General features: G+C 53.4%; 1 protein-coding gene across 1 annotated transcript in view; it reads right to left on the bottom strand.

Moving 5' to 3' along the window:
• Window positions 1–20224, bottom strand: part of ESAM (endothelial cell adhesion molecule) — a 93774-nt gene that overhangs the window by 73149 nt on the left and 401 nt on the right. The window lies entirely within an intron of this gene.

Here is a 20224-nt window from a genome sequence, read left to right on the forward strand (position 1 = left end):
GGGGCATCTATGTGCACCCGCATACTGGCTGGCAGACAAGCATCCACCGAAATGCGGCGTCATCAAGAGGCGTCGCCGCCGAAAAGCCACTGATTTTTGGCAGTATTTCGGCGGCGACGCCTCTTGACGTTGCTGCTTCTCGGTGGCATTTCGGCGGATGCTTGTCCGCCGGCCCCGGTCCTCAGTGGCTATTCATCCGGTGCCCGCCACCCGGAAAAGGTTGGGGACCACTGCTATAGAAGAGCTAGGTATTCGAATGATTAAATAATAAATGTGATGAATGCGGTCACTTGGCAACATCCAGCTCTATATTTTTAACATGTTTGTTCAGAGTCTGGAAGGGCACGGAGGAGAGTGCATAATAATGAAGTCCACACACAACGCTCCCCATGGAGATGCTGGGTGCCAGTGAGGGACGGAAAGACCACCAAGGGACCTAGACAGGTTAGAAACTTGGGGAGGCACCAGAGAAATTCCAGATGGAGTCAGTCGAGCTAACACATGGGAGATGAAAATCAACCAAAACAGATATTCAGGGGAAGGGAGAAGTTAACAGCAAAACTGGAGGAGGCTTAGGGGCAGCAGCAGGCAGCCAGGTGGTATGAGCTCGGAATGTAAAACAGCAGGGAAAAGGATCAGTTAGATTCCGGGGGGAGGGATAGTTCAGTGGTTTGAGCATTGAGCAACCCTGCTAAACCCAGGGTTGTGAGTTCAATCCTTGAGGGGGCCATTTAGGGAACTGGGGTAAAAATCTGTCTGGGGATTAGTCCTGCTTTGAGCAGGGGGTTGGACTCTATGACCTTCTGAGGTCCCTTCCAACCCTAATCTTCTATGATCACACACCAGAGCAAACAGAGGAGTCTCTCTGGGGACACCACTCTGAGATGGCCACGTTCAGTGCAGAACCCCGGGGGAGGTCCTCAGTAGCAGGAAAGCCTGGGCAAGTTGGATGGAATTCAGCAAAAGGGAGTAAGGGGTGTGGTGGGATTTAAAGCTGAATCCCAGCACATGGGTTGAGCAGACAGATGGGGGAGGGGGGGTGACTGCAAACAGTAGCTGGTGTGCAGGCAAACAGTAGCTGGTGTGCAGGGTGTGAACAGCGAGGGAACAGGGAAGGGCTGGACCATGCTCAGCAGCTGGCCTGTAACAGCAGTGTGCCCTTTGGATCGCTGATCAGCTGACAGCGGAACTCGTCCTAGGACAGAAGCAGAGGAAGGCAGGACACGCCCGATCTCCTCCCACCAGAGGCTCTTGATCAAAAGCATGGTGGCTTAAAACAACAAAATCTGTGTTTACTTTAAAGCAGTGCCACAAAGCTGCACGCAAGAACAAAGTACGGTTAAGCAAGCACACAGCATCCAGGACTGCCACCCACTCCGTCCTCCGGCACCTGCCTGTCGTCCTTCCACTAAGAGACGTATCCTTCCCTCAGAGTCCCCACTTTTGTTTTTGATCTTTTCATTAAGACCTTGTGACGAAATTGCTTCACATTAACACAGGGCCAGTCTATACTACGCCGCAGCACCACAACGGGGTGTCAGTTACAGAGTGCACCAAAATGTGGCATTTGAACTGCCCCGCGTGGATGCTGCTGGCACCAACTGAAAGGTACCCAGGACTGCGTTAATGCCACCTCTTTCAGCTTCACGCAAACCAGGGCCCTTTTAGTCTGCAGCACATGGGGCGGTTAGATTGCAACACGCTGACATGTTGTACAATCCACACCTCCATAGTCCGTACTGCAGTCAGTGTAACTAGCCGCATTCTTATAGATGGTGGCCGGGAGTAAGCCCGCCCCATAAGGGTGAATCACACCCCACAGCCAATGGAAATCACAGAGAAGGTATTTCCAGAGAGACTTTAGCCCTGTGTAGCAATCACCACTGTGCCTCTGCTGGTAACTTGCGATGCTGGGCTATTTCAGTAACATCACATCTGACTCAAGAGTCTCGTGTAGCAGCCGCCTGACGTTCCTTGGTAAATTGCCCTCCTGATTCCCACATCAAGAGTGGGCTGCCCACAGCTCACCTCCAGACTCCTGACAGTAACCCCCTATGTCCCAGGGGGGAGAGGAACTGTGTGTGATATAACAAGGTATCCAGGGACGAAATGAAATACAAGACAATGTAGGGTAGGGACCGGGGAAGCTCTGGGAAACCCAGCAGGGAATCGATGACCCTTTACTGCTCGACATTAAACAACAGCCAAAGCTCTGGAGGCCAAAGCTCAGAGACCAATCCTACACTGGGCAGGACACTGGCGTGTGTCCCATTGCTCTTCTGGGAGGACGCCGGTGGGTAGGGCTGGGGAAAGGCAGCCTCCCACCCCCAAAGAGCCAGAATCACCTGCTTGTTTCTCAGTAAGGTTGGGGATGCTGAAGTACTAGTGACATGATGGCAAGAGCCTGCACACAGCGATTGCTCCAAGGCCTCTGACCCAGAGCACGTCCCCACATCACTGCTCTGCATTGATCACCCCATCCTCAGGCGGGAAGGAGGGGGCTCGCTAGATGGGGGAGCCCAGGAAAGAGTTTGATGCATCTGAGAAAAGCTGAGCCTTGGCCCTGCAGCCAGAGGCAGCTCTAGACATTTTGCCGACCCAAGCACAGCGGCATGCCGCGGGGGGTGCTCTGCCGGTCGCCGGTCCCGCGGCTCTGGTGGACCTCCCGCAGGCGTGCCTACAGAGGGTCCGCTGGTCCCGCGGCTTTGGTGGAGCTGCAGGACCAGCGGACCCTCCACAGGCACGCCTGCGGGAGGTCCACCGGAGCCGCGGGACCGGCCTGCAGCCATGGAGCTTTGGCGTTGCTGGTGCATTAACACAGGACATGACAACAGGTGGTGAGACCCAGACCCAGGTCCCCAGGCAGCTGGGTTGGCCTGCAGGGCTTGCAGGACCAGGCTGTTCGCTGGTGAACGTTGAGCTAAGATGCAGGCCTGATTTGCGACGTGACGTACATGGAGTACCCTCTGGCTTGCCCAGAGCACTTTCCGACCAGAGCTTTGCCCTGTCCAATATGATTTCCGTTCCCGGGGTCTGATCCAACTGCTCACACGCTGAGCTTTGGGGCGGGGGCACAGCACATCCCGGGGGCTGTAAATCACCCAGCTGAACTCGCCTGGTTGAGGGAGAACGAAAACTCACCCCTGCCACAATTCCAGGGGAGAGGGCAGGAACTGCTGAGCCACCGGGGCCCCTTCCGGCTCAGAGGGCTCTAGGACTGACGCAGGAAGGCGGCCGGTACAAAACACAAACGATCAAACCCATCGGAAACCTGCTCCACCCTGCTGCTGTAAACAACCACAGTCAGACGCAGAATTAGGGGGCAAATATAAGCAGCCGCCGCCACCAGCACGGCTAATTCTCTCACCACCTGCGTGGTCTTTGCGCTGATGTGCTCAAGAGCAGCCCGGCTTTATCCAGATGTCTGGGCTCTAAGCACCTGCCCAGATAAGGGAATCTCCTGCCTCGGCCCCATCTCCCAGATGGGAAAACCCTTTCTCTTTAAGCAACAGTGGCCCCCCCGAATTTCTGATTTACACGGAGGGGCCCAAATGCACCTGCCCCTCAGCCCTGCCCTCTGACCCCAGCATTTCTCATTCCCTTGGTGGAGGGAAGCAGATACACAGGAGCAATGATTTCTTTGGCGGAGGCAGCTGCCAAGCAGGTCACATGCCGTTCCCCAGCTGCGTGTTGTGCCTGTCTGAGCACTGGGGTTTTAGCAGAGGTTCTGTCGTTAAGGATATTAGAGTCTCTAAAAACTCATTCCAGCATCCAGAATAAATCCCGGGAGGATTGCAGAGCTAGCCAGCCGGGCACCTCAAGCACAGCTACTGCGGGCACCTTGCTGGGCTCCACAGGAACGTTGGGGAAACAGCTCTCCCTGAAAGCAGGAACAGGTGCTGCCCGGACACTGCCTCTCTCCTGACACAGTAAGATGACTTTAGCCTCGCATTAGCCTCAGTTGACCACCCTGATCTCACTTTGTTTTGCCTTGTGACCATATGGACACTTGATCCTTCACAAGAGGAAGCAGACCGCAAGTCCCCAAACTGCCTCTGTGTTAAAGGGGCCAGACCGGCTGCTGAAGATTGTTCTCGCTCTCTGTTTCAAAGAGGGACAGCCCTAAAATGTGAGCTACTTGTCAAGAGATTCTCCCTTCCCTTTCAGTGGTGCCATGTCTCGCAATAGCCAAGGGTTTCCCCAAGCCCCAGCTCCTGGAGTCAGGGGATGATGAAAGACTCTTGGTTTTTGTTTTCAACAAAGTGTAAGTTTTTAGCCATCCTGGTTTCACAGAAAAGGCAGGAACAATACCCAGTGTGGGAGTTAGCAGCTCCAGAACCAGAAGGTTGCCATCCCCTCCTGCCATTCGCACCTGTGCAGGGCGGGTTCCCAATGCTATCTGGGCAGAACACCGGAGTAGCTTTGCATGCTGGAGATGGCCACGCAAGGGGCAAAGCAGGATTTTTTCCTTCCCCATGGACTCCTAGGGGCCAACCCTGCTTTGAGCGAAGGCAATAGGAGTTTTGCCGATGACTTCAGAAAGAGCAGGCCTAGTTCCAAGACCTATCTGCTCAAAAAGCAATGCAAAAAACACTTGCTACCCTGAGAGAGACCAGGCCCTGGGTCCCCTCCCAAGTCACAGCCTTCTCTGCTCCCATGGCCCATGTGCCCCAACTCTCCTGAGTTCCCTCCACTCCCCCAGCCTGCCTCCCCTCCCCATCTCACCCTCCTTGTCTCTCTGGTGGGCTTCCCACTATGCTTGAGTGGAAGAGGAATTTGGGGAGCGGAGCAGTTCCCAGGACGGCAGCCCCACTCTGCTGAGCCCAGCTCCCCCCAGCCTCACTGGGGGTACAGGGCGTTCCATGGATGTAGGTTAAGAAATGCTTTGCAGCCCCACCAATTCCACAGGGAGTCCCCAGCCCTTCATCTAGGTCTGTGGTGGCGGTGGCAGTCCCTCTGGCCGAGGAGCCAGGAGGAAAATCCTAGAGACTCGCTCTACTGGCTACAGTGTCACGTTTGCAGACCGGAGCAGGGTAGGAAGCAGCGACGAGCAAAGAACTCCCATGCTGCCGCTCACGCGTCCCCACCAGGGTTTGCGCATCTCACAAAAACCAACTGAAGCCTTGGTAGCCAAGTCCTGGTCTCACGCTCCCCTCAGAGCTCCAGCCGCCCGCCACAGCCACATCTGCGAAGAATCCCTCACCTCCACGCCTGCTTCTGATACGCTGGAAAACACCTTATTAAATCCAGGCCGAGAGACACTTGACTGGAACGTTAGCCACTCAAAAGCCAGGAAACGCAGTATTAAATATTCCAATTGTTGGCCCTTTTGTCACCCAGGCGGCTAATTGAAGTTCAGGGCCCTGAATGTTTCCATTAGTAGGAGAAACTGATAGAGTCTGGTATTTTCTCTTACGCAAGCTTGTTTATTTACAAGGAACGTACAAAGTCCTGTGTCTCCAAATACAGAAGGAAGCAGGAACAAGAGGACCCGTTTCTTAGCTCCAGCCCCAAGGCTCTTGAGCCAGCACCAGAGCCAAGAGCGCTCTAGCTTGTTCCAGAGCTGCCCTGTGTTCCCAGGCTCCTGCTCGGCTTTCTTGCCTCTCCCTCTCTGTGTGTTCATAGAATATCAAGGTTGGAAGGGACCTCAGGAGGTCATCTAGTCCAACCCCCTGCTCAAAGCAGGACCAATCCCCAGACAGATTTTTACCCCAGTTCCCTAAGTGGCCCCCTCAAGGATTGAACTCACAACCCTGGGTTTAGCAGGCCAATGCTCAAACCACTGAGCTATCCCTCCCAGTTCTCTTTTGTCTGGTCTCCTCGGCGCACAATACCCAGCCCAACTCTCCGCCCACCCGGTGCTAGTTTTGGGGCAGGCTTTGAAGGTTTGGTTTAGGCGTGGCCCCTTAGCAATGGTCTCGTTCACACACCGTAACAAGGTTTCATGCAGCTCTTACCAGTATTCAGCCTTAATTCCACCCCTTGCGAGCATGCACACACAGTACAGCTCATATTCTAGTTCTCATACACTTTTGCATACGGCTGTAGTGTGCCCAGCACCAGGGTATTGTATCACAGTGGTGGGTAGAAGCCCTGACAGAACACAGCGCCCCACTGCGCTAGGGGCTGTACAAACAGTGAGATGATCTCTGCTCCAAAGACTTTACAGTCTGAATGAGCTTAATGATATACAAAGGCTTCAGTAACACAGGCCTAGCACTGTACTGACGAGGTATTGGTAGAAATAGACCCAGTCGCTCACTAGGAGGCACATCTGGCTATTTAGATAGGATGAAGCATTAATAAACCTCTCAGGGCAGGAGGAATAGCCCTGGATACTAACTGTACTATTCCGCCCCCTTCGTTCTGGAGATTCCCCACTCCCTTCTAGCCAACCTCTCCTTTCTGCAAAATACCTCCCCCGGGCAACCTCTCTCCTGCCATCGGCCCTGCCCCTCCCGTTTGAGGGTTCAAGAGGGGGCCTGGAAAGATGGGCTTACTCCATCCATGGGCACAACAAATCCTGCATCTTGGCAGGTCGATAACCCTTGTGGTTCTCTCTCTGCAGAGAGGCAGAGGACTGCGTGATTCTCTTCCAGGAGAGGGGACGATAATTGACTCGCCCCTTCCCTGTGCCTGACCACGGCTGTAAGTGCTGGGCTGGAAGGGGAGCAGCAGAGCTGACGGTCCAGCACAGCCCCTAGCTGCACTTTCTGCTGAGGGCTGGGGGCCTGCTGAGAACCCAGGGTGGATTCACATCCGGCCTCGGGAGTTGCACGTCCCAGACGAGTCACTGACCTTGCTCACATCCCAGCCCATCTGCTGGTTTAAAGTCCTCTTCCTGGCACTGTCACTGCTGGGAAGGGGTCAGAGTTTCAGTTTCACAGTGTCAGCAACAGGGGTCATTGCAGACACAGCCAAATCAGCAGCAGCCACAGCACCCCACAGCACCAGCAACGCTCCTCATTTCATCAGGAGCCTCGCCACATCTGGCCTTTTCCTTAGAGCCCCAGCTTCTGGAGTCAGGGGATTAGGAGAGATTCTTGGCTTTCCTTAATCAAACAGGAATATCCTGGTTGCAGAGAAAAGTTTAAAGTGTGAATGACCCTAAAGGCTTCAACACAGAGACAAGCAGCGCTCCAGGGTTATTTCTGAAGCCTTGTGATTTTGAGGAGCTTACTCAACGTCTGAACCCTTGGGGCTAGTGATGCTGCCTGTAGGGAACCTCCGGCAGCTCTTTGCCGGGGTTATTTGTGTGATGGGTTAGCTCACAGAAACCCCCTCGGGAGCAGCCAACTGATGTGCCAAGACTACTTCTGCCCCTGCTTTCCCTGCCAGCTTGGGACTCCAGCACCCTGTCTTGCTGAGCCAGACACCCGCCTCCGCTCCAGCACAGACCCAGGGTCTCAATCATTTGCCCCAAAGCTGCAGACTTGACTGAAAGCAGCTCACAGAAGTGTTCCTGTCTTTAACACTCAGATCCCCAACTCCCAATGGGTCTAAACCCCAAATAAATCCGTTTTACCCTGTATAAAGCTTACACAAGGTAAACTCAAATTGTTCGCCCTTTATAACACCGATAGAGAGATATGCACAGCTGTTCCCCCGGCCCCCAGGTATTAATACATACTCTGGGTTAATTAATAAGTAAAAAGTGATGTTATTAAATACAGAAAGTAGGATTTATGTGGCTCCAAGTACTAACAGACAGAACAAAGTGAATTACCAAGTAAAATAAAACAAAACACACAAGTCTATGTCTAATACAGTAAGAAACTGAATACAGATAAGATCCTCACCAGTTCCAGAATGCTTCCTTTTACAGACTAATCTCCTTTTAGTCTGGGCCCAGCAATCACTCACACCCCTTGCAGTCACTATCCTTTGTTCCAGTTTCTTTCAGGTATCTTTGGGGTGGAGAGGCTCTCTCTTTAGCCAGCTGAAGACAAAATGGAGGAGTCTCCCCTGGGCTTAAATGGACTCTCTCTTGTGGGAAGAGACCCCCTCCTCTCTCCTATGCAAAGTCCAGCTACAAAATGGAGCTTTGGAGTCACCTGGGTAAGTCACATGTCCATGCATGACTGGAGTTTCTTACCAGCCATGCCACATTCCTGGGAAAGCCCAGATGTGGACTGGTGTCTCCACGTTCATTGTTGGCTTAAGTGTTTCTTGATGGGGCACTTACTGAAATAGTCTTTTCTCAGGAAGCTGACCAACTGCTTCACTACAGCCTACTTAGAACCAAACAAGTATGCAGCCAGTAGTCATAACTTCGAATACAAAAATGATGCATGCCTACAGATAGGATGAATAGATTCAGTAGATCATGACCTTTACAGAGATATGTTACATGGCATATGTAGCATAAAACACAGTCTAGTTACACACACACACACACGCATATTTCCATAAAGCCTTAGGGGTGGCACCGTCACACCCTCCTTTGGAACTTACTGCCAGAGACTTGGGCACTGTCCATGGCGGAGGCAGTACATGTAAAACCCCTGTTTGTCTTTGGTCATATTCCCATTCGGTACCTTTAAACCATATGGTATCATTCATAAGTCTTGGGGTTCCTGGTCCCCGGGCACCTGTAAACAGGTTGGGGTGTAGCATTGCTAACAGAATGCACACGGTAATATCTGTTAAAGAGTAGGTGTCTTGGCATTTGGCCATCAATGCCATGAGGCAGGGTGCCTCAGTTTCCCCCTCTACACAGCAGCATGGGCCTGTTATGCTTTTGCTGCTGTGCCAAGCTTCCAGCCTGTCTACAGGTAGAGGCTGAAAAGTAACATGCTTGTGTCACCATCCCTAGCATGTACAACAATTTCTTCCACAAATCAGGTATGTCCCACATCTTTAAAGGGTTTACCACTAGTATTAACTCCTTTATTTTATCCCATAGATTAATTCGCAAAAGACAGAAGGTTAACAGCAAATCTAGGGTGGACAGGCTTCGTTCACTCAATTTGGCTTGTTTAGTGTCTATTGCATTTCCCAGTTCTCTGTGCTCTCTGATGCAGATTCTTCTATCTCTTTGGGGAAGGCTTCTAATTCAGGCATGTGTTTGAGTCTTTTGCCAGGAAAGGGTGTACTGCAACCATGCCTGCCCTCGGCCCCTCCCTCTGGAACCGCTCAGGGCTGGACCCCACACACTTGTGCAAGAAGGAAAAGTTTTTCTTCCTCCTGCCTTGAAGAGAGAGTTTTATCCCTTACAAGTGTAGCAGGAACATCTTTCAATGGAGTGCTTTGGACACCCCACTTTGTTTCCAACAGGTCAGCTGGATGGACACCACCACCACCACCCCCAGGAGATCTGACCCCCTGTTTTCCCTTAAAACCTGATCCACAAGACAGGGGTCTGGCATTTTAAATGCAGACTTTTCACCCTCCGCCTGGGAAAGATCCACCCTACAAAAGGTGGACGGACTCTCCAGCCCCTCCTCACCTTCCGTCTGGGCTTCCCACTCTGGGTTCCCCTCTGGGCCAGACAGTCCTGTGTCCCCCAAAAGGGAAGGTGACCCTGGTCCAGCTGTGGGCTCACAGCTACCAGCTGTGACAGACCCTTCAACCGTCACAATTTGCTTTTGCCCATATCAACTAACACTGCTTTAAGAAGTTCCCAGCGTGAATCATGCCCGAGGCGCAGCAGAGCACACTTTGGACTGCTGACTCCAGTGAACTCAAGGTAGTCAGAACACCAGGCATGCCCGGCCCTTGCTCTCTGGTGCGATTTGTACTCCGGACCCAGAGGGGTGGGGCTTGTTGCCGGGGGAGTTATTCCTGATGACGTCCCTGTGTGGATGCTCTCCCGGAGTGAGAGCGTCCACACGGAATTCTGCTTTCAATGCACACGCTACCTCAGTCTGGATTGAGTCGTAGGGTTGGCCTACCCAGGGAAGTTAAGCATCTGCATGGCCCGTGGGAAACCTTTAGTGAAGGCTGGACGGCCAGACAGACAGCAGACAGGTACCTTCTCTGCACCTCGAGCCCATCTAGTCCTGTTCCCTTCATGGATTCAGCACGTGCCCCTTTCATTGTACTATTGGGCCCTACAGCAGCACATGGAGACCCCGCCAGGGGACCGGGCTGGGCACCTGAACTCTAAACAGACCCAGCCGAGGAGGAGAGGGGGAAGAGCCATCACTCCCATTGCACAGACGGGGTCCAGAGAGTCCCACCAGATTTTCCACAAGTGCTCAGCACCCAGGAGCAACTAATACCAAGGCTCTGCCCATTTCTCTCTGCAGGGTGTCTCCTCCTCTCCCCTGGAGGGAAGCGGGGCCTGACAGGGAGATTGAGCTGCCAGTAGAGGACAGGAGATTCCCAGCTGCGGCACCTTTTCCCCCACTCAGCTACTGTTGCTGGGAGCCCCAGATACTTTTTACCAGACACCAACTCCACCTGCAGTGCCCAGTTCAGATTCACCTACAGCCAGGGGCAGGAGAAATCCCCATCCCACTCCACCTTGCCTCAAACCCTTCCTTCCCAGCCATGGTTCTTCGGCCCCTGGCCTCCAAGCTGCCTGAGCAGGGCTCCTGGGGGCAAGACCTTTCTGCCCTCCCTCGGAGGGCCTGGAACCAGGGTACCCCCAGGAGGGGCAGCAAGGTCAGGAGAGGCAGCGTCCCCAATGCACTCTGCAGCAGAAATGCCTGTGGAGCGGGGGCCCTCGGGCCGCAGCTGGGGGCTGCCTGCAGGCAAAGCCCTGCTGGATCCGTCTCTCAGACCAGCTGCAGTGCCGGTACCATCCCGGATGGCCGACTCCGATCCCTGCTGGATTCAGCCAGGACTAATCCAACCAAAACAACAGAACACACGGATACGGATTTACCCAATATGAGTGCATGGCCATACAGGGCATCCGTGGCAGTGCAGACAGACGGGGAATCCCCACCGCTATATCACTTGACTCGATCCACAAGAGGCAAATGGCCCAAGTTTTCAAGTGAGCAGCGATTCGGGGAGCCCAATTCTACACCTCGCTGGGACTCGATTTTCCAGAGGTGCTGAGCTCCCACGCTCGGCACATCAGGCCCCTTTCAGGGGGTTCAAAGTGGAGCCCCCAAATCAGTGAACGCTTGGGAAAGTTCAGGTCTATACAAACGATGCACGGCTTGGTCTCCTTTCTTCCCAGGCGCTCACCCCCGGGGCCTCCCCTGCCAGCAGCCTGCATTTGCTTTGCTGGGACTGGACTGGATTGCAGGGTTGTTACAGCAATTGACACGGTCAGTCTCTCTCTGCTGGGTTTATTTTCCTTAACAGTCAGAATTACAGACAGGACGAGAACTCCAGGCATCTGTCCGCCCCTGGGTGGTGCATGGTACCTTGTTGGTCAGCAGGTGTTGTGTGTCTCCCCCGCCCATCCCAATCCACACGGGATGCGAGTGCTGCAGCTACAAAGCCTGGCTCTTTAAATAAAGCTGGAGCGGCTCATTCTTTCAGCTCCGGAGGTCCCTGGTTCAGTCCCCAACGTGGCAGCTGCCACACCTGCACTATTCTCAACGTCTCGGGGCCGGGACCGGTTCTGTCACGCAGCACAGAGAGAAACTACGGCCATTGCCCTAGGACACACGTACAAGAGGAGAGGCTGCACTAAATGCCACAGGAGAAGCTAGAATTAAGACTGATCTCTCTCCGGTTAGACTTCTCACCGCCAGGTCCCCAACAACCTCAGCCTCCTGCATTCCTTGTGCCCTGGGGTGGTATCCACAGAGATCAGCTGCTAACCACATACACTGACTGCCAGTAGGTTTCCAGGGCCCCACGTGTTTCAGTAGGACAGAGTGTCCCAGTGCACAGACACAAACTCATCCAGGTGCACAGTGGCCGGCGAAGCCCTCGAGGGTCAAACAGGGAGGAAGAGAATGCAGGTAGCAGGGGCTCTAGGGAGCAGCCTCCCCCCTCTCCCAGCGCCGGGCTGCCTGGGCGAGTGCTGAGAACGGAGGAGTCACCCTCCCCGCCCTCAGCGCCGCAGCAGCCGCCAGGGGCACGAGGTGCCATCGCAGGGCAAACCCCACTCAGGGTCTGGGGGTGTGGCAGAGTTCGCAGCTGGCCTGGGGTGAGCACGCGGTGGGAAGTCAGACAGAGCCCCAGGCAGCCACTGGCATTTCAGACAAGAGCGTCACTCCCCCCTCCCTCAGCAGAGGTGTCCAGGCTCCCGGCACCGAGGACACCTGGCTCCCACAAGCTGCGACACGCCCAGAGGAAAGGCACATGCACTAGCTACTGACACGGCAGCTGTAAGGGGGCAAAGAGGGCAGGTGCCACCAGCCAATGGAAATAGGTGTTTGCATGCCAGGGCAGGCAGGCAGATTTGAAAATGACAGAGAGAGAAGATGTGTAAACCCAGAACGCAGCATAGCGCCAGGCTGCGGCTATGACCCCTGGCATCACACGCTGCTGCCGATGCTCCGGTAAATAGGGAGGATCTCAGGAGCCCAGGGCAAAGTGCTTCTCCTCCGCAGAGCCAGAAACAGCCTCAAAGACAAAGCGCACGAGCTCCCAAGTTAAGCAGAATGAAATAAAAGCCAGGGGCATTTGTTTCATTACAGCCTGACCACATTGACACCTGCTTGACAGGGTCCGGGTTTGAGTGGCCAGTGCAACAGCGATCAATGCCCTCCAGTGTTTGGCCGGGTTAGTTCCCAGTATCCACAAGATGAACTGCACCGATGCGTGTGTGTGGATTATATAACGTATCGCACTGGGCGTATCATTTAGTTGCAAGTGAAACTAGGATTAGTTAACAAACCAGCTCTGACCCCATCTGGCTGAATGGTAGGAGCAAGCCTCCTCCAAGATTTAAACTGGGACATCATGCTTTGGATTTCGGGTCCTGAGACCAGTCGGGATCTTTCAAGGTCCGACAAAAACCTCACCCCATAAAACTGGAAAGGTCACAGAAATGAGACTTTGGACATTCTGCCGTGCTTCCTAATTCCGGACTGCACTCCCCCAATCAGATTTCCACCCTATAAGCTATTAAACATTTGGGAATTAAAGGATGAAGACGGATTTCTTTTGATGACCTCGCTCTATAGGATTAAGATGATTACGCGATGTGAAACCGAGATAGAAATTAAACCAAGAGACAGGCGCATGATGGACCCTTGCTGGTACACACGCACAGCTCAGGAGCAAGCATCACAGGAGACCGAAGTGGGGGAAAATCCAAAAAAAGGGACTTTGAGGGAGGCCGAAGTAATATTTTGCTGGAACGGACCCCAATATTAGCCTTTAAGAAAGGGAACATTCACTAACAGGAACCTCCCTTCCTGATGCAGGGGCGTAGAAAGTTAGGCTGTTTGTGGGCAGTGACTATTTATAAATGAAGAGATATGAGGAGCTGGCCTTAGGAGCAGTGCATGTTGAGAAAGTCCCCCACTGCATTTCTCACGACCCTGGGGCAGAAGGCGCTTTATACTCAAGAGAGTAAAATTCATGAAAAATGTGACTTCTCTACTCTAGATAGAAGTTGGCTGACTTGCGTTAACTCTTGCTGTGCCGAACGGAAGAAAGAGACAATTAGTTTGACACAAAGTTGAATTCGGTTGTTGAGTGCTCCTGGTATTTCCCTAACAAGAAAATTGGTGAAGTACGGAGACTATTTCATCTGGAATCTAGGCTCTCAGGCAGGCCAGCTTCAGAAGAGTCGCCCGTTTCCCTTACTCCGTTTTGGCGTTGGTCCCTCCCCCTTTGCAGATGGATGAATTCACAATCTTTTTCCATTCCAGGAGATTTAAAAGACAAATGAAAATATTTCTATAGACCAGGCTTTTGAATCAGCACTCGCAAGTTTGCAGGAATGCTGGTGATGGTCTGTCCCTTGTTACTATGGCACCTAGCCGGGGCCGGCTCCAGGCACCAGCCCAGCAAGCAGCTGCTTGGGGCGGCCAACAGTGAAGGGTGGCACGTCCGGGTCTTCGGTGGCGGGTCCCTCACTCCCTCTCGGAGCGAAGAACGAGCCGCCGAATTGCCGCCGAAGACTGAAGCGGTGGCGGTAGAGCTGCAGATCACGATCGTGGCTTTTTGTTTGTTTGTTTCCCTCTCTTTTTGCTGCTTGGGGCAGCAAAAACCCTGGAGCTGGTCCTGCACCTAGCACCCCAGGCAGGGGTGGGGGCGGAGCGGGGAATGACTTCGTGCTAGGCATTCATTGCACAAGATGCTGGTTTAGCGCAATATTTTTACATTGGGGTGGGTAAAAATCTGTCTGGGGATTGGTCCTGCTTTGAGCAGGGGGTTGGACTAGATGATCTCCTGAAGTCCCTTCCAACCCTGAGATTCTGTGATTCTGTGAATTTAGGCTCCAGTTAAGCACAGATACGCTGCAGATATAATGCACTGCCTAGCCCCCATCCCAGGCCTGGCGGGTGCTACAACCAGTGTCAATCTGGTTTCCAGGTAATTGACTTCAAGTTGCAAACAAGACCATGAAGAGAGGGGCTTTTGGAAGAAACAGCAGCCTCTGGAGAGGGCCTGGGTGTCCCTGGGATCTGACTGCGTGTACATTTGAGATGACTGAAAAGGGCTTTTTAGAGTCATTTAGAGAGACATATTTGAAGCTGAAAACCCAGGACATTGATGATGCACCTGCCAGCTTCTGTCCCCAGTGCAGTGCTAGCTGCAGGATGGGGCCAGAAACAACTCCAAACAGGCGTTTCATCTCGGGCGGGTCTCGCCCCTTTGCTAGAAAGTTCGGATCAGACTTCGCCAGGGAGACGACTCATTGGAATTTTAGACCCCCCCAACCCACGGAGGGCTCTGGCTATGGAGTCTGCTTTGTCACAACCCCACCCCCACGTTAAATCTTGTAACTATGGAACTTTACACTCTCTTTGTGCGACAGCTCTGGCCTGGCCGTGCCTCAGAGCGTTACAACAGGATCATGGAAATTCGAGCTGGAAATAGACAGTCACTCCCATTCCCCAGGGCCCCATGCAGGCGTGTTCCTTACAGCAGTGTCTTTTTAATGTCCTAAGCTACTGCCACTTCCTTTGCGGGAGGGGGGACTCCACAGCCTGCGGGGGAGAGATAGCTCAGTGGTTTGAGCATTGGCCTGCTAAACCCAGGGTTGTGAGTTCAATCCTTCAGGGGGCCATTTGGGGAACCCAGGGTTGTGAGTTCAATCCTTCAGGGGGCCATTTGGGGAACATCTGGGGATTGGTCCTGCTTTGAGCAGGGGGTTAGACTAGATGACCTCCTGAGGTCCCTTCCAACCCTGAGATTCTATGATTCTAGCTGGATCTCAGGAGGAGTTTCCTGATTCTCTTGCTCAATTCTCCTGTGTTGCAACAATGTATCTAGCCAGGCGGCTGGGGGCAGTTCAGTCCCTTCTGGAGAGCAGAGCACCCCCTCCAGCGCCAGAGAGGCTCACAAAGGTCCTTCCTGCTATAGCTAAAGTAGGGGAGCCCAGCATCAGTTACTACAGACCAGTCACATGGGATGGTTACACTGCATACCCACCTCAGAAGCCTGGCGCCTGTTTTACAGTCATATCATTGCAATGGTCCAGACCGTTACTGGAAAGATTATGACAACCAATCATCAGCCTGGATCCAGGACACTGCCTGCCTCTCAGGCCTTAGAACACTACAGAGCTGGTGGGACAGGCCTGGTGTCGAAGGGGTGAAGGAAAGAAGCCAGCAGGAGGTAGGGCTGCCTGAGAACCTACCTCTTTACACTAGACAGAAAACCCATTCCAGTACCCGCACAGATTTCACCAATCGTGCCAAAGGAAGGAAAGTGACAGACTTGCGGGACACCTTTCCCCAGCGAGCCCACATTGCCAATGCTGTGATCATCACAGATGTGTGCGCAGTTATTTCACAATTAGCGTCAGTGCTTTTCGGTTACTAAAAATGAATTTCCTTTCCCGGCTCGCGGTGATTTCGGCAATTCAAGGCTCGGAATCCGTAGGGTAGCATTTTTAACAGGATTAGCGCTGTCCCTGACTCTATAAGCTATATCATCACAAATCATTTATAAAGGCCCATACACACTTACGCGGTGCCCTACAAACAGATTAACCACACGCTACAGCCAGCAGATTTCCATAAATTAGATCAAGACAAGAGAACAGTTCAGGTAAGGAAGGGTTGTGGGAACCACAATAGTGAAAAACAACGCATAGTAAAAAGTGGCACAGCAGAAACGGCATCAATCACTGCAACCTCCACCTGATCTCTGAGTGGCCTGGTCCCACACTATATGGTTAGGTCGACACAAGGCAGTTTAAGTCAACCTAGCTGTGCATGTGTCTACACTTACGTTTGGCTCCCACAGACATAAGTGCCCTGCTACGTTGACTTAACATCAGCGCCAAGAGCAGTGGAGAGTCATGGTCAATGTAGTTTGGTCGCCACAGTGATAGCATAGACACGGCGTTACTTACATTGGCTGTTACTGTCCCACAATGCCCCGCAGTGACCACTCTGGTCACCGTTGTGAACTCCACTGCCCTCCCCATTAAAGCCCTGTGAATTTTTGAAATTCCTTATCTTGGTTGCCTAGTGTGGTGAGCACCTAGCACCTCTCCATTCTTGAGCGTAACTGCCCAGCTGACCATGCCAGCTACACGCTGCAGACACGCTCCTGCCAGGAGCAGACGGAAGATATTGGATCTCCTGGGCCTGTGGGAAGAAGAGGCTGTGCAAGTACAGCTCTGACCCAGCCACAGAAACATGGACATCTACGAGCAGATTGCTTGGCGGAGGCAGGAGAAGGGCTACAACAGGGGCCCGTAGCAGCGCCGCATGAAACCCAAGGAGCTGCAGCAGGCGCACCAGAAGATGCTGGTGCTGAAAGAAGAGGAGGAAGAGGACTTGGGATGACATGTTTCAGCAGATCCTGCAAGCCAATGCTGCATCAGAGAAGGATCACAGGGCCTGGAGGATCATCACTGCAGACAGCCTGGAGAAGGATAGAGTGGAGAGGAATGTGCAGCAGGAGGTGCTTGCGCTTCTCAGACAGCAAAGATGCTGTGGACTCTGGCAGACTTGCAGGTTCAACAATCCCATGCTCGCCCCCATCTGCAGCCCACTGAGAATTCAATGCTGGGACCTCCCTACACCCCTCTGCCCCCAACATTCCAGGTGGCAGCAGGGGTTAGTGCACTACCGTTGCCACGCCACCGTGGGAGACATTAAAGACATTCACAGTGTCACATACACTGACCTGTGAAAGCCACGGTTGGTTTGTGTGTACCTGCAATGGGAATGAGTGTTCTTTCCCCTTCAAACGTTCTGTTCCCTTCATTGATTAAGATTTGTCATTTTTTTTAAATTTCCTGGTTCATGTTACATCATAAAATTATATTTTTTGAACAAAATTAACCGTTATTAGTTCACAACATGTGCGGTCTGATGCTGAGCAGGTCTGACACGCACCAACTTCCCGTTCCTTCACTTTGCCACAGAACCCATAACATCATCCACAGACATTATTAATAGGTGCATTGACAATGTTATAGTCCTACATACACAGCACTCACTACAAGATTCATACCGGGCTGCAAACGAGCAGGGCCCACTGCAGCAACACGCACGCTACTCTGGTTCAGTATTAAAATGGTCCTTCAAAGCCTCCCTGAGCCATATAGCTTCATGCTGAGCTCTTCTAATAGCCCTTGTATCTGGCTGTTCACATTCAGCAGACAGCCACTCCACCTCCACCCCGGGGGAAATGTTTCACAGATGTTATGCAGAACACGGCAGACAGCTATAACCACTGGGATATTTTTCTCACTGAAGTCCAAGCTTGTAAGTAAACACCACCAGCAACATGGGCGGTCAGTGACCCGGCTGTTGGGGGAGGCTAGCCCCCTGCCCCTCCTGGTCTGCTCACCCTTCCCTTTTGCCCCCTACCCCTGCAGTAGCCCAGAGCACCCCCACCGCGACCCCGGCAGCCGGGTGGCTGTGGCCAGCTTTGGTGTGCTGGGCGGCCAGTCCAGGAGCGCCGGGCAGTTACGCCCCCAGCCCCAGTGCTCCGGGCAGCCGGGCCATCCCCAGCCCCAGTGCTCCGGGAAGCATGGCCCCAGCACCAGCTGCCTTAAGTGCCTGCGGGAGCAGGAGGGAGGCCAGCCATCCTGGGCCAGCCAGGGGAGAGGACTGGGAACCGCAGGAGGGGGCCTGTCCTGTGGGCGGAGCACGGGCGTGGCCACGCTAGGCTGTTTCGGGAGGCACAGCCTCCCCCTGCCTCTGATACCTGCCGCCCATGGGCAGCAACCCTTCAAACACTCAAAGGCACATTTGACTGTCATTCTGCACCTGCTGAGCCTGGAGTTGAATTGTTCCTTGGTGCTGTCGAAGTGGCTGGTGTACGGCACCATGAACCAGGGGAGCAAGGGATAGGCTGGCTCTCCCACGACCACTATTAGCATTTCAACATTCCCAAAGGCAGTTCACCAATCAGGAAAGAATGTCCCTGCTTTCAGGGTCCTGAACAGCCTTGTGTCTTAAAGATGTGAGCATCATGCCTGACCAGCTCACGCTGATGTCAGGAAAGCGCACTGCTGTCTGCACTAATGCGAGCGCTCCTGGTGAAGATGTGCACCCCCGACACCAGGAGTCTAGTGCGTACATGCACCAGCGATGTAATAACTGCAGCGGCTGCCTGCTGATGTAACGTAGGTCGACGTACATTTGTAGTGCGGACACGGCCTCTGTCTGCCTGCGATCGCCAGCAATAAGATATATCCAGGAGCACCCACTGCAAAGCTGCTGTGGGCTCCCTGGGCAGACTAGGGGCTTGTCTATGCTTAAAACACAACAGCAGCACAGCCGCGGTGCTGCAGCGCTTCAATGTATGGTTCCTATGCCAATGCACTTCCTATGCCGATGGGCGGGGGTCTCCTGTCACCATACATAATCCCTTGTCCAGCAACGTAGCACTGTCCACCCACAGACTTAGGACAGCTTCACTATGCCATGCAGGGGGGTGGCTTTTTCATACCCCTGAGTGACGTGGTTAAACCATTGCAATTTTCTAGCATAGACCAAGCCTAGAATGCAGCACCTTCTTCCAAATCTAACACGCTTGTTTGTGACAGCAGCCTAAGCAGATTGATTTGGAAGACCAAGGCTGCTTTGGCAGTCAAACCCAGCGTCCTTTTCACAGAAAAGCATTTTATAAAACTCCATGACTGGACCTTAGAAATACACAAGGAACAGAGCACACCGAACCCCACACTAAATCAGACAGAACTTAACTGGCTTGATGCAGGAATCCCTGGGTGAATTTGTGGCCTGGGTAATGCGGGAGGTCAGACCAGATCTAACAGTGCTTGGAATCAATCTGTCATTCAGGGAAGGTCTCTAGGACTACTACAGTTAAGATTCCCTAATGGTTCTCATTCAAACCCTGTTTTCAGTTGCTTGTAACTTCCCAAAACATTGTCCTTTCTGGTTGATATTTCTGGGACTCTGTCTCTTTCCATAAAGATCACTTTCTGTTTGGAAAGTTTGAGCAAATCCAGTTCAGAGAACAAAGAGGGACGATGCACACTCACTGCACTACAAACAACGGAGAGGTACATAAAAAAGTTGGACACCCAGCCGGGAGTGGAAAGCTGAACTCACAGCCTGTGCAGAGGAACGCTTTGGCGTGTTTGATGAAAGCTCGGCTCAGTTTGACCCAGGTTGGGGTCAAAAGCCACTGCCCTTCTTGTGTGCGGTGCACATGGGTAGAGTGTTTAACCTTCCCCCGGGCAGTGGGTGGTGAAGACAGGCTGTGCTGTGCACACGAGTTATGCTCAGTAGGGAAGCAGCATGGCCATCCAGCCCTTCCCTTACCCCCTGTATTTTGGGTCCTCCTGCCCAGGCAAGTAGAACATCCACTGCTACCTTGAGACCAGCTGATTAAAACGCCAGGGACACCCACTGTCCTGTTTCAGGGCACAACCCCCCCACGCTGGGGGCAGGGAGGCGCTGTCCCTGCGGCTCCGTTATCCCACCACAGGCGCCCGCACGGGTTTTTGTCCTTAGGCTGAAGCGTCTGGGGCCATGAGACTGGAGGGCGCCCAGGCTGGCCCAGAGCTGCAGCGTCCAGGGCTGGCTCCTCCGGGCACAACCCCCTCTCCCCACCACAGCAGCAGGGCCAGGCGGACTTGCCCAGGGGGCCCGGGGCCCACCGCGGCTGGATCGGAGCCTGGGGCTGGAAACTTGTGCAATGGGTCGGTTCTGCCCAGGCCGATGGCGGGGCTCCTGGTGGGGAGCGGTGACCCCAGCCC

Source organism: Mauremys mutica, chromosome 22 (genome assembly GCF_020497125.1).
Source record: "Mauremys mutica isolate MM-2020 ecotype Southern chromosome 22, ASM2049712v1, whole genome shotgun sequence".
In the NCBI taxonomy this organism is placed as follows: Eukaryota; Metazoa; Chordata; order Testudines; family Geoemydidae; genus Mauremys; species Mauremys mutica.